This window comes from Bos javanicus, chromosome 8, assembly GCF_032452875.1.
Source record: "Bos javanicus breed banteng chromosome 8, ARS-OSU_banteng_1.0, whole genome shotgun sequence".
In the NCBI taxonomy this organism is placed as follows: domain Eukaryota; kingdom Metazoa; phylum Chordata; class Mammalia; order Artiodactyla; family Bovidae; genus Bos; species Bos javanicus.
In genome coordinates this window covers 6,176,044-6,190,527 of record NC_083875.1, presented here as the reverse complement: position 1 = coordinate 6,190,527, position 14,484 = coordinate 6,176,044, and the positions used below count along the sequence as shown (strand labels likewise).

The following is a 14,484-nucleotide window of genomic DNA, read 5'->3' as shown; positions in this document are numbered from 1 at the left end:
CCTGCTAATGCAGGAGGTGCAGTTTTGATCCCTGGGTCGGGAAGACCCCTCGGAGAAGGAAATGGCAACCCACTCCAGTATTCTTGCCTGGAGAATCCCATGGACAGAGGAGCCTGGTGGGCTACAGGCCATGGGGTCACAAAGAGTTAGACATGACTTAGCGACTACACAACATAATTCATAAAAATAGGACCTGCTGAGTTTTCTCTTAGAAAAACTCTTTCCTCTCTTCCTCGCTTTAGAAGTATAAACTTAGGCAGACTGTCACTTCTCTCAAAACTTCAAAAACCACTAAGAGATAGAGGTCTGACAGTTCGCTGCCTTCTGTGAAGAAAAGCAGCAACATGGCATTGTAACAGGAGTGGATGAAGAGATGTTTGTGGGGTCTGGACTGGCTGGAGCATTCCCAGGCTCTGCAGGGCAATTAACATGAAAGGCTGTAGGACGCTGCCCGCTGCCCGCAGTTAGCAAGAAAACAATGCTCCTCCTAAGATGCCCTCTCTGATACCAATGATTGGTGTCTGCTCTGAATAGGAGGGGCATTTCCATTAATTTAATACAGTGTTGAACTTAATCCCATAGACTGAAAATGACTTGCCAGTTCAGCTCAATACAGAAATAGGATATAACCCAGTTCTCTTTGCTCAAAATAGATTGCATTCTTGTCCTACAACAACTGCAAATGCTTCAAAGCACTCGAGGTTTTTTTCTTTTTTCTTTTAATTTGGATTCCACAAGGCAGCAAGGTACACTGGGAAGAGTGAGTATTCTGCAATTAATCATATTAATATCGAGACTTTCCATTTCCTACCTGTGTGACTTTGCCCAAATTTGTAATTAGTTAATTAAAATCACTTAACTTAATAGTCCTACTCTTTTACTGAAAAGAATATGAGGTGGTCTACCTAAAGACATTGTTTCCGAGGTGTCTCAGTGGTAAAGAATCCACCTGCCAAGCAGGAGATGGGTTTGATCCCTGGATTGAGAAGACCCCCGGAGAAGGAAATGGCAATCCACTCTAGAATTCTTGCCTGTAGAATCTCATGGACAGAAGAGTCTGGTGGGCTACGGTCCATGGGAGTCACAAAGAGTTGGACACCACTGAGTGACTAAAAAAAAAAACAACCTAAAGACATACCATAAAAATACAATTTTTTGTATTTAAAAAAAAAATTTGTATTTTTAAAAATATCAGGCAGAAAAGAGAAACAAAGACAGTAAAATCAAGGGGGGAAAAAAAGACAAACATAAACTTCATTCTAAAAGGTATTATATAGTTGCTAAAAGCTAAGTGAAAAAAATCTGGCTCTGAACTTTAAAGACATTAAAACAAAGTCTAAACAATCACTTTCAAACCCATTAGACAACATACTTAATCTGAACAAATTTATTTGAGATGGATAACATCACAGATCTTGAAGGTTTATCGTAAGAATTAAATGCTCTGTGAAAACACCTTGTGTAATCCTTGCTCACAGAAGCTGTCCCATAAAATAGTCTCTCTTTCTCTTAGGCTTTGCTGTGATACATTTCCTGATTTTAAGCCGGGGTTCAGAAGTGGTATTTGAGAAAGGCTATTCTAATCCCTTTTTTATTCAGAACATTACTTTTGCCTCACTGAAATAAAAAGCAACATTCAATGCACCCCATAATATAGAATTTCAGGATTATAGAATCTCTGTACTAAAAAGAATACAAATGACTATATCCCGCAAATTATGTTTGCTGCAACATCCTTAATGAGAAAACATGGCTTTGCACCCCTTAGCATCCTCTCCAGATCAGACAGCATTACTTTTCAAAAGGACTAAAACTGCTGTTAGCAAGCAGAGGAGAATATATACTATTCAAATTACTAGGTCTTACATCTGGAACCTTAAAACATGTAGGAGGTTGTCAGATCTCTAATATTAGTGTGGTAATTAGGATTACCCCCAACTTCCAACAAAAACCAGTATGTAAAACTCATTTTTCCCTTTCTTAAAGTGCAGAAACCTACAGATTTTAGAAAGTGCATCTGAGAACAAAGTGGTTTAGAACATGGTGGCATGGATGACACGTGCAGATAACTGAAAAAGGCTTTAAAAACAACTCATCTGAGTGACTGTCTTTCTGCCTTAAATAATCAAGGAGGAATGTGGCTCTCTCTAAGAAAAAGACCTGACATTTCCTTCTCTTGGCATAAAATTGTCCTGTTGCAGAAGGCGAGAGCCTTTCAGTGGAATGCAATGTAATTAATTCCAAAGGCCTGAGACATAAGGTAGACGTGTAATTGGATAGCTAAATGACTTCTTCCATGTACAAGTAGAATTCGAATCCTAAGCTTCATGAAAATCCCTCATTTATCTAAACGGTCAGCAAATGAATTCTTTGGGTTATGAAGGCTTGCAGCAATTGATATTTTCCTATTCTCTACCAGGACTGCCAAATCTTCTATGAATTTGAAATCAATAAAATGCTGAAATATTCCCATTAAATTTGAACTTCTGTTGATTCAGAAGGAACACGATGACTCTTTTAGTGCCTAGTGTCATTTGCTGCTGCTGCTACTGCTGCTAAGTCGCTTCAGTCGTGTCCGACTCTGTGCAACCCCATAGACGGCAGCCCACCAGGCTTCCCCATCCCTGGGATTCTCAAGGCAAGAACACTGGAGTGGGTTGCCATTTCCTTCTCCAATGCATGAAAGTGAAAAGTCAAAGTGAAGTCACTGAGTATGGTCCGACTCTTAGCAACCCCATGGACTGCAGCCCACCAGGCTCCTCCATCCATGGGATTTTCCAGGCAACAGTACTGGAGTGGGGTGCCGTTGATTCACTGTTATTACAGAACCATGACTCTAATCTCACGTCATCCTTCTACAAGAGGCTCACTGTAGAGCTCATGTGCTCCATCCTACCTTCAAATCTTCTTACCACCTTCCACTTATCCAAAATAGAAGACAACCGAACTTGAGACTTACAAATCCTCAAGAACTTTTTGTTGTTGTTAAAAGTAAACTTGGGTGCTTCCCTGATGACTCAGTAGTAAAGAATCCGACTGCCAATGCAGGAGATGCAGGTTCGATCCATGGATCGGGACGATCCCTTGGAGAAGGAAATGGAAACCCACTCCAGTATTCTTGCCTGGGAAATCCCACGGACAGAGGAGCCTGGCAGGCTACAGTCCATGGGGTTGCAAAGAGTCGGACACGACTGAGCATGCACACACACAATACTCTAGGCAGGGACTTCCCTGGTGGTCCAGGGGATGAGACCGTGCATCCAATGCACAGGGCCCGGGTTCAGTCCCAGGTTAGGGAATTAGATCCTGTGTGGCACAACTAAGACCTGTGCAGCCAAATAAATAGTTAAAAAAAAAAAAAATCCTCTGGGCAGCCCGGTGAGGGTGGTAGGATCCCCATCTCACACAAGGGTGAGGCTCTGACAGGTTATGTAATATTCCCCAATCTACCTGGAAGCCCAGAGGGTGGGTGAGGGCTTCTGCACACAAGTTTAGGCTCTGGAGCCCTTGCGTCCTGTCCCCCTTCCTCTCAGCCTGCTTGTCCCCTCACTAGGGTCCTGGTGGCAGCCAGGATGCCTCAGAGGTGGAGGACAGCCCAACTCCCACTGACCCTGCCTATACAGACACTGCTGCTGCTGCTGCTAAGTCACTTCAGTCGTGTCCGACTCTGTGCGACCCCATAGACAGCAGTCCATGAGGCTCCCCCGTCCCTGGGATTCTCCAGGTAAGAACACTGGAGTGGGTTGCCATTTCCTTCTCCAATGCATGAAAGTGAAAAGTCAAAGTGAAGTCACTGAGTCCGATTCTTAGTGATCCCATGGACTGCGGCCTACCAGGCTCCTCCGTCCATGGGATTTTCCAGGCAAGAGTGCTAGAGTGGGGTGCCATTGCCTTCTCCAATACAGACCCTGGGATCCCATAATTGCTGGGAGCTGGCATATTGCATATTGAGTGCATATTGCATATTGCATATTGATTGCAGCGCTTTCCACAGCATCATCTTTCAGGATCTGGAATAGCTCAACTGGAATTCTATCACTGCCGGGAGCCAGCGTGAGGAACTCCGCCCGTGGCAAAGGTCATGAGGAAGGACGCTCGGCATACGCAAAGGCGGGATCGAGCCTCAGGAGTCCCCCTGGAAATTCTTGAGCATCTACCCCCAAAACCAGAGTCTGCCTACTTTCTGCTTTGTGCTTTCACCTACACCTCTGACTTTACGGGGGCTGTCCCCCACTACCTCTCTCTGAAAAAGAGTTAACTTACAGCTCCAGTTAATAAATTTCCTGGGTCTGATAGTGTTTCAACCTACAAAATCCTTTGGAAGTCCTCTAGCCTGCCTGAATAGGTTTTTCCGGCCACATGTGATTGCTCAGAGCCTCCCAACTGTGAGAGGCATGAGATGTTCTAAACTGTCTAAATACAGATTCCTTTGAGCAGTTAAAAGATTGATTAGAAATTGTATTGGTGAAGGGTTTTTCATTTGTTGGGCCAATGTTTGCTGCTAAGTCTCCATATCCCTTACCTGCTGTGTCCCTGGCAGTGTTTGTAACCTTGGACACTTGAGTTAATTCTTTTACTTGTTATAGCCCACCACACCTTTGCCCTATAGGAATGCAACTTTATCTAATGCTTTTGGAGGCATAATTAATTCCCAGACCAGAAGGAACGGTGGTGAGAATTATTTTTCAATATTGGACCACATTAGGTACTGTGGCACCTAATTTGTCGTTCAGTCACTAAGTCCTGACTACAGCACACCAGGCTCCCCTGTCCTTCATTATCTCCCAGAATTTGTTCAAATTCATGACCACTGAGTCAGTGATGCCATCCAACCATCTCATCCTCTGCCACCCCCTTCTCCTCCTGCCCTCAGTCTTTCCCAGCATCAGGGTACTTTCCAATGAGTTGGCTCTTTACATCAGGAAGCCAAATTATTGGAGTGTCAGCTTCAGCATCAGTCCTTCCAGTTAATTTTTAGGGTTGACCTCCTTTAGGATTGACTGGCTTGATTTCCTTGCTGTCCAGGGGACTCTCAAGAGTTTTCTCCAGCACCACAATTTGAAAGTATCAATTCTCCAGTTCTCAGACTTGTTTATGGTCCAACTCTCACATCTGTACATGACTACTGGAAACACCATAGTTTGACTGTAAGGACCTTTTTCAGCAAAGCTCAAAACAAAATAGGAATATCTCTAATGTCAAGTAGTGCCATTTTCTATGCCTCTACAGGGTAAGATTTCAGAAAGAAGAGAAAAGGCTTTTTCATATTTTAGAATTGAGTTGATTGGGAAATGAATTACTTTTATCATAAGAGCTGGTCCAAGGTTATCAAAGCCCTTGATATCCTTTCTCTTGTTTCATTTGCATGAAATTTCATGATGGTTCTAAAAAAGCATGTTATGATAGATGCATCACAAATTTATAAAAGCTCAAGTTACAGAAGTCCTGCCTGGCATATCTGTTTTGTTTAAGATAGGAATATAATTTCAGAGATAAGAATGTGAGACTCTAGGGTTACTTTTAGAGCTTATAAAAAATACGGCATTCATGGAATCAGACCCCATACTACCTGTATCTTGACAATCTCAAATGATATAGTTCCTTTTGTTTCCCTGTAAAAAATAGATAAAATAAAAGATCTAAAATTTTCACCTTCTCTGAAATACACACACCTCTCAAATGTACAAATCTGCCCCTGGATGTCAGGTGGGCTTCTTGGATGGCTCAATAGGTAAAGAATCTGCCTGCAATTCGATACTCAGGGGACACAGGTTCCATCCCTGGGTCGGGAAGATCCCCTGGAGGAGGAAGTAGCAACCCACTCCAGTATTCTTGCCTGGAGAATCCCATGGACAGAGGAGCCTGGTGGGCTACAGTCTATAGCACTGAAAAAAGTTGGACACAACTTAGCAACTGAACACATAATGGATGTCAGGTAAAGTACCAAACCTGGATATGCATTAATCTGATATTTCAACAACAGAAATGAAGACAATGTTCAAAAAGCAAAGTCCAAATACGGAAACAGCTCTGAGGTTAGGTCATTACTTCACTTGTTGTTTAGCTGCTAAGTCCTGTCTGACTCTTTGTGACCCTATGGACTGTAGGTTGCCAGGCTCCTCTGACCATGGGGTTTCCCAGGCAAGAATCCTGGAGTGGGTTGCCATTTCCTCCTCCTGGGGATCTTCTCAACCCAGGGATGGAACACACATCTCCTCCATTGGCAGGCAGATTCTTTACCCATGAGCCACCAGGGAAACAAAGTTATTACACTACAGCAGCCTAGCCGCCAAGCGAATCTGTTTTCCTGACAACCAACAACAACCTTCTTATGATCACACTAATAGTGCCTGCGCCTGTCTGAGCTCCAAGCTCCTTTCAGAAGGGCCTGTGGAATACATGAAATGCGTTAGTCAAACACACTTCAACTCCAGACTCTCCATTATCAAAACGGGAACTAGGAGACTGCAGTGTAATTATCTATAACTTAATGTCATGCACTGTACAAGAGTTAACTTTTTCCTGTTAATTAGGGAACTATCAAACAACTATAAGTGTCTCATTCATATGTGAAGAGAAGTGAGCAGTTGGGGCTATTATTAATTTCCATATCACCTGAAGGCAGCTACACTTTTGACTTTATAATATCAATAAGAGGCTCATTTTAGTTTGGGGGTTTAAATTAAAATGTCTATAGAAGCCACATGGTGAGTCTTTTTCCATATGGCATTGTTAAATTCCACATGACATTTTTGAAGCTTCTTTGCATTCCACACCTGATCCAGTGTCTGTCTGCTGTCTAAGACCACACGTCTGAGTACACCAAGCCCAGGTTCCCTTCCCCACCTCAAGAACCACATTCACAGGAAGCACAGAACACGACAAAATCCTTCATAGTGATCACAGAGTGTCCAGAGAAATTTGTCAGGGTAAGGAGGACTCCGTTGCTACACTGAGAAATTATTTATCTTCAGACCCAGTGTCCCGAGAGAAGAAAGTATATCTCTGGCTTTCACTCAGATACTGAAGGCCCCAGGACGTGAGGGGGTATTCCATGCTACTTTTGTTCATTTGCAGAATGATCCAAGAAGGAGAACTGACTCAAGCCTGTAAATTTAAATTCTGGAATGAATGGAACTGCATTAGACCCAGAGAAGTGTTTCAAATATGAAACTTACTGTAAAGTTAGCCTAGAACCCGAGTCAGTAACTCAGATCCGCTTCATTCCTTGGAAGACTGTTTTGCCTATCCGTTTAATAGATGGGTTTTTGAAAGTATTTATTTGTTTATTTGGCTGCAAGGGTCTTAGTTGTGGCATGTGGGATCTTTAGCTGTGGCACGTGAACTCTTAGTTACTGCATGCAGGATCTAGTTCCCTGACCAGGGACTGAACCTAGGCCCCCTGCATTGGGAGTATGGAGTCTTAGCCACTGGATCATCAGGGAAGTCCGTGATAGATGATTTTAAATCCCCCTTAAGATGTAACTAAAGTTGGTCACAAATACTTAGGGAAGAGGCTGAATGAGTAACACTAAGGTATAAGAGGTGCGACAGACTTGTTTAATGACACCTTGTCAAACTCAACACACAATTTCAAATCCCAGAGGCACACTTCGTACTTTGGTCTTGATATTAAAGGAGAGAAATGGCTTTATAAATACATCATGTATGTGCATGTGAAACCAAACCTTATGAACAAAATGAATTTTTAGTATTAAATGGGCATTGAAAACTGGCTCCTGCCACTTCACCAAGGGTTCTGGCTGAACTTTAGCAAAGGAAATCTAGGTTGCAAGTTCCCAGGTCACACAGCTGTTCACTGGTCTCTTCAGCAGTCCCAAAAGACAGAGAGGTCTAGCGTCAGGTCTGGATGCTCCCTCAGCTAAAAGCCAGATTTACCTCTCATAAAATCCTGATGGAAGACTCACGTGACACCCTCTCCAAAAAAGGCCTTAGATTCAAAACTTGATACGAATTTTGATTTACCATCAGCAGACACCATCTTTTCCCTTGTATCTAACTGTAATAAATCCCTAAATTTACACTCAAAGCTACTGCAATTATCAAAGTATTGACAAAAAAAAAGAAATTCCCCAAACTTTCCAAACATTTTCTAAAAGTTGCAACATGGTATTTACCAATCCTTGGTACTAAGACGAATTGCCCACATTAAATTTAAATTGTCCCTCTAAACCCAAGGCATGTAGAAAACACTCCTCTAAAAATACTCTGTATTAATGAGTTACATTAAATCTGACAATAAGAGCTCCAATTAGCTTACATCATTAGCTTTCTTAACCTTCTATGAGCTCTTAATGCTTTTAACACTCTGTACCCTAAGCAAATACTGTAAAATAAATAATCAAGTCATGAAGCAATTAGTTGGACCATTACAGAAATATTTAATTAGACCATCAAAAAGACCTTAAATCCATTTACAAATAAGAAAGCTGAAAACTAAGTCTAATTGCCTTTACTATAAAATTTCCTAACTACATAGTCTATGAACAAAATTTATATTAATATTAACCCAAAAACTCAGAGTAAATACAGCAATAAAGGATGAGTTTTGTTAACAACTAAACGTGTTTAGCCTCTTCTTTAAAACTTAATACTGTAGCCTACAGCTCTGGTACAATCATCTATTTTATAATCCACTCAGATACCTCCCCAGTAAATGACAGATTTATTCCCCATTCATTAGGTGTATATTCTTCAGACACCAAGTAAAAATGATATTTCCTCTTAACTGGAAAAAACATTTTAACTTTTGAGATTATAGTTAAAGCAAACGTACTACTCGATCGTTAGCCCTATTAACTAAATGCCAACAAATTGAGAAGTAATTCCTTTTTTCTACTTTGTTGAATTCTGGGTTATCATTCATCTACAAAGAAATTACTACAAATTCCATATAAAATACTATACATCACAGTTAATGATTCTTTGTCAAAAAAGATCAACAGAAATCCAGGCATCTTTAAAAAATTATGGAAAAACAAATTATACTCTTGTACAAAAACATGCTTCATCTTTGATGGCTGTTTCTTATACACAAAGGTGAGGTCTGGGGAGAGACACAGGGTGGGAGCAACTTCCTGTCTGTGATCTGAGAGTCTTGCTCAGAAATCTCTAGCTTATACATATAATTACCATGATAGTAATTCATGTGGGTTAAAGCAGAAGATTCATGTGGGTTAAAGCAGAAGATTATTTCTGTACAGGTGCATGTTACTCGTAAATGATCTGTGTGTAAGTTACAGAAGCCCATTTAAGTTAGCTTAAGCAAAATGGCATTTATTATAAGGATGCAAGCAAATGTCATAGAACCTAATTTGCAGGAAGAATGGGTAGGTCTCGGGGAAATGAGAAGGTTCTCAGGCAGAAGCAGAATTGTTTCCTAGGCTCATCCTTCTCTGAACACCCTTCACCTCTGCTTCTGGGAAGAAAGTCCACCTTATTCCTATCTCTGATGACTGGCTTCTTCACCAAGACTTCTAGGTTTTCTTCCCCAAACTTTGCCCTGTAAGTCAGTTCAGTTCAGTCACTCAGTCGTGTCCGACTCTCTGCAACCCCATGAATCGCAGCACGCCAGGCCTCCCTGTCCATCACCAACTCCGAGTTTACTCAGACTCACGTCCATCGAGTCGGTGATGCCATCCAGCCATTTCATCCTCTGTCGTCCCCTTCTCCTCCTGCCCCCAATCCCTCCCAGCGTCAGGGTCTTTTGGTCCACAAACCTCTGGGCTCTAATGCCTGATGATCTGAGGTGGAGCTGATGTAATAGTACAAAAAGTAAAGTGCACGATAAATGTATCGTGCCTGGACAATCCTGAACCATCCCACCAACGCCCATCTGTAGAAAAACTATCCCACTGTTATAGTTGGGGACTGCCACTAAGTGACTGTGATGCTTAGAAAGCTGATCATGGTGCCGTGTCTACAAACCACCTCTAGAGGACAATGCCATGTGACTCAAAGGTCCCAGGACCAAGGCTGTGATTAATCTAGCTCAGATACGGCTGCTCCTATCAGCTGTGTCCGTGGGACAGGGCCATGCCTTCCCCCATGGAGAGCGACAGACACCAGGCTGTGGCCTCAGGTCCGTCTGAGACAATGCTATCCAGAGGATGACATTAACCACTGGCACAGACAGGAACACGGAGGGAGAGAGGCTCAGGCGGGTGCAACCTGATCCCTTCCCTAAACTTTAATTCTGCTGCCTCTCAAGGTGATGATGACCACACAAGAGCTCACCTGCACAGGCAGAAGTGACACTACCCCGGCCCGCTCTGGCACCCCAGGCCTGGAAGCTGGGCCACTGTCAACGTCTGGCGATTCTGATACCCCTCAGGACAGGCCCCATGTGTAGAAACTAGGAATTGTTCTGGGAGGGAAAACGAATATGAAGACAAGATGAGACAGCTTCAGCTTGAAGATTTAAGTAAAAAGCAACAGGACTCTTCTGCTTATAAAAATGACATTTAGGCAAGAACAGGGCTAAAGGACAGAATCGTAATGGACCAGCAGGACGGAGAACACCCGTCAAACTCCAAATTCTGAACCACGAAGACCTTCTTAAAGTCCAAACAAGAGTGTTTCTAGGGCAACTGAATAAGGCTTCTTTGTAATACAAAGTACACATAAGAACACACGCCATCTTGGAATAGTAACTACTTCCTTCTCCCTCCAAATCTGCAGTTCCTACCTGCCCCCTTCCCCACCACACGCACCCACACCTGCCCCCCAGCCTGCCAAAGTCCTCCCTCTGATGATGAGCCCCAAAGTGCACTCTCCTCCACAAGCTTCTCTTTTCTACTTTGCAGGTACAATTCACTCTATTTGAATCTTGTTGTTTAGTCGCTAGCTAAGTCATGTCCAACTCTTTACAACCTCATGGACTGTGGCCTGACAGGCTCCTCTGTTCACGGGATTCTCCAGGCAAGAATACTGGAGTGGGTTGCCATTTCCTTCTCCAGGGGATCTTCCCTACCCAGGGTTCGAACCTGCAGCTCCTGCACTGGCAGGCAGATTCTTCGCCACTGAGCCACCTGGGAAACCCTCTATTTTAATACTTAAGGTGTAATATTAGTTTCTTCACATTCACCTGGTTCCACAAACTAGGCTGCTCCTTTCCCGGTGACACAGCCTACATCCTTATCAGCTTTGCTTCAAGACCAAGAACAATGAAAGACACCGACAGTCTAAGTGGCTTTTAGATGAGTCACATAAATAAAATAAACTCAAGAAAGGCTCAAGGAAATGTATAAACAGCAGTTTCATAACAGGTTTCAAAAGGAAAGAAAGGGAAGCCCAAGCTGCATCCTTAACTTGGAGGCTGTGAGGATGAAGGCGAGCTCTTTGCGGTCCTGGTGCAAGACAGGTGAGGAACCTGGAAAAGAAAGCCTGTTCCTATCTCCTGGGGAAGATAAACCCACATCAGGACCAGCCCAGACCTGCTCTCTGAGTTCTCTCAGTGCTGCTGCTGCTGCTTCTGCTGCTAAGTCACTTCAGTCGTGTCCGACTCTGTGCGACCCCACAGATGGGAAGCCCACCAGGCTCCCCCGGCCCTGGGATTCTCCAGAAAAGAACACTGGAGTGGGTTGCCATTTCCTTCTCCAATGCATGAAAGTGAAAGTGAAGTCGCTCAGCCGTATCCAACTCTTAAGGACCCCATGGACTGCAGCCTACCAGGCTTCTCTGTCCATAGCATTTTCTAGGCAAGAGTACTGGAGCTGGGTGCCATTGCCTTCTCCATCTCTCAGTGCTGCTGGGCTCAAAACCTTCAGGCATGAACTTTCCATACGAGGACTTTAGACCCAGCAAATACCACACTTCTCATTCAACTACTGTCTCTCCACTCTAGTCTTCCCTTCTCTCTTTGACCCTAGCTTCGGGAACTCTCTCAACCTTTCTCCCTGGACGACTGTCTCCCCTTTAGGCTTTGCCAACGGAGGCACGCAAGGGAGGCAGGGAGGCTGACAGGAGAGATCCCCTGTTTGCTTGCTATCTGAGTGAAGGCCCTTCGCCACAGCAGCATGGATGGTTCCAGAAGCTAGCATTTACCCCACTCAGCCCCCACTCTCATTCAGCCTCATGACACTCTAGAGAGACAGGAGGCCAGGGCCCCCACCAGGCTGCCCCTATGGTCTGAACCCCGAGATGCAGGCCCCCTGTGAGCTGCCAAATTCTGATAGCCTCAGCTCTTCCTGTGGCCACTCCCCGCCCCAAGGGTGGGAGCTCTTCTTTGAACCACTTAGTTTCAAGATCTCCACTGTGTTTCGTCACTTCTCCACTGTGAGACCTACGGCTCAGTGCTGCTATGAGAACCCTTTGCTTACTCCTCCAATGACCCATAACCCTTTCTGCGTGGTTGATCACCTTCGCCAACCCTGCAAAGGCCAGACCTCCTCCACGTTTCTGACCTAAAACATCAGACACAGGGAGGAGGGACTGTTCCAGTTAGCAGGGAAAAAAAAAGACAAGATAAGAAACCATTCCATCTATTAACAATCCAACAAACAACAGGTCAGGATTGTAATAACTCGTAGTAACTCAACGTGACGGCAAACTTCCTGAAGGCTTGTGTTAAACAGTGCTGCTTGGTGGGTGCCTAAGTAAAACCTTGTCCTGTTGATGCGAGCTCAGCAGACAAGCCTGAGAGTCTCAGAACCAACAGGTGACACAAAAAGTAACAGATTTTAGGGACTTCCCTGGTGGTCCAGTGGTTAAGACTTTTCCTTCCAGGTCAGGGGAGGGTGGTTTTGATTCCTGGTAGTGGAGCTAAGATTCTCATATGCCTCCCAGTCAAAAAACCAGAACATAAACAACAGAAACAATATTGTTACCAAATTCAATAGAGACTTTTAAAAATGGTCCACATAAAAAAAAGTAACAGATTTTAAGTTTGGGTCAGAAGATTCCCAGAGAAGGAAATGGCAACCCACTCCAGTATTCTTGCCTGGGAAATCCCATGGACAGAGGAGCCTGGTGGGCTATAGTCCATGGGGTTCAAAACAGTTGGACACGACTTAGTGACTAGATACCAGATACCAAAACCAAGATGATCTTTCCAGGGAAGGGGAAGTTAGGGAGGCCTAAAGGTTGAGTGACAAGTGGCTTTTGACCCCTGTTTTACAACTTTATCATCAAAAAAAACCACATGTTATTATCCTGTGGCAAAGACCACTATTCCTCGCAATTTCCTTTCTCTTCTTCCATCTCACTGATTAAGTCCTCCAAATCTCACAGTTTCATCCATGTTTGTGGCTATGTAGACTACAGATCCATTCCCAGCATCCCTCAGAGTGAGGACATTTGATCAGCCGGACGTAGCTGAAGGTGATGTTACAGATGGAGCAGCCACCCCTTTCTGCATCCATCTTTCCTACTGTGGGGACACCGACCATGAGTTAATGACCGAGCAACAAGGCAGAAGGGGCACTGATGCCAACGATGTCATGCAGGGCCAACCAAGACTGGCTGGGTCAGTGTGGGTATTTACGTAGCTGGGAAAGTCCTAACGTTTTAGACTTCTGTTACACTAGTCAAATCTGTATTTTGCTACAAACCCCAAACATCTATGCACCACCCTCACATTCACATGGAACCAGGAGAGCCCTCCCTTTTCCCCGGGACAGCTGGGAAGACGGCAAGAGCCCTCTGGCTCAGAGACCTCCAGAGGCATGTGCTCACTGAGCAGGCACTGAAAACGGGCAAGACAGATGATGCTAATTTTCAACACAGAACTTCCCTGGAGCAAAGGAAGAATATCTGTGATTACTGCAGGGAGTTTTTGAAATAAAAGGTGGTGCTTTCGGTGTGAACGTTATTAGATGCATAGTTTAAAATTAGAAGCTTCACTCAACCTTGCTTATGTAAAAAAATGTATCCACCAAATATTTATGACGTGGCTTTGATTTTCTGTGCCTGTAAAACGTCTATAAAAGTATTTATTTGGTTTAGTGGACCTGCTTTGATTATTTTCATGATACGAAATTAGTTCCCAGGAACTGAAACATAATTTATATGCTGGACATCTAATTCTACATGAATAGAAATCTAATATGGGTTATACCTAAAACCGTGTGTCTAACAGCCCAAGTCAAAGAACCACTTGTGTTGGGATTCCCTGGATATAATAAATTCTTAAATATAAATACTCAGACTTATCGGGCTGCTGAAGCAATGGGGCAAGATGTAGGACAAGCCAAGCAGGGTTGTTCTAAGAGACCTACTTGAACTGGCCGCTAGGATTTTTCTGTAATTGTGAAGTGTGTGCTGCATATGAGAATTTAACAACAGAACTGAAATCATGTTTGATGAATAATACGGCAGGATCAGAGAGCTGTTGGAGAGCAACACAGGAGCTCGCCAGAGTTTCCTAAGATGATCATGGGGTCCTCGGGTCTGAGGACCAAGGATGAAGTGCAGGCACCACCCGCAGACAAGGAGTGTTTGTCACTGGAACAGAAGCTTGTAGAA

General features: G+C 43.7%; 1 protein-coding gene across 2 annotated transcripts in view; it reads right to left on the bottom strand.

Annotated features, from left to right (window-relative positions):
* Positions 1-14,484, bottom strand: part of GALNT7 (polypeptide N-acetylgalactosaminyltransferase 7) — a 136,026-nt gene that overhangs the window by 104,989 nt on the left and 16,553 nt on the right. The gene's annotated exons all lie outside the window — the stretch shown is intronic.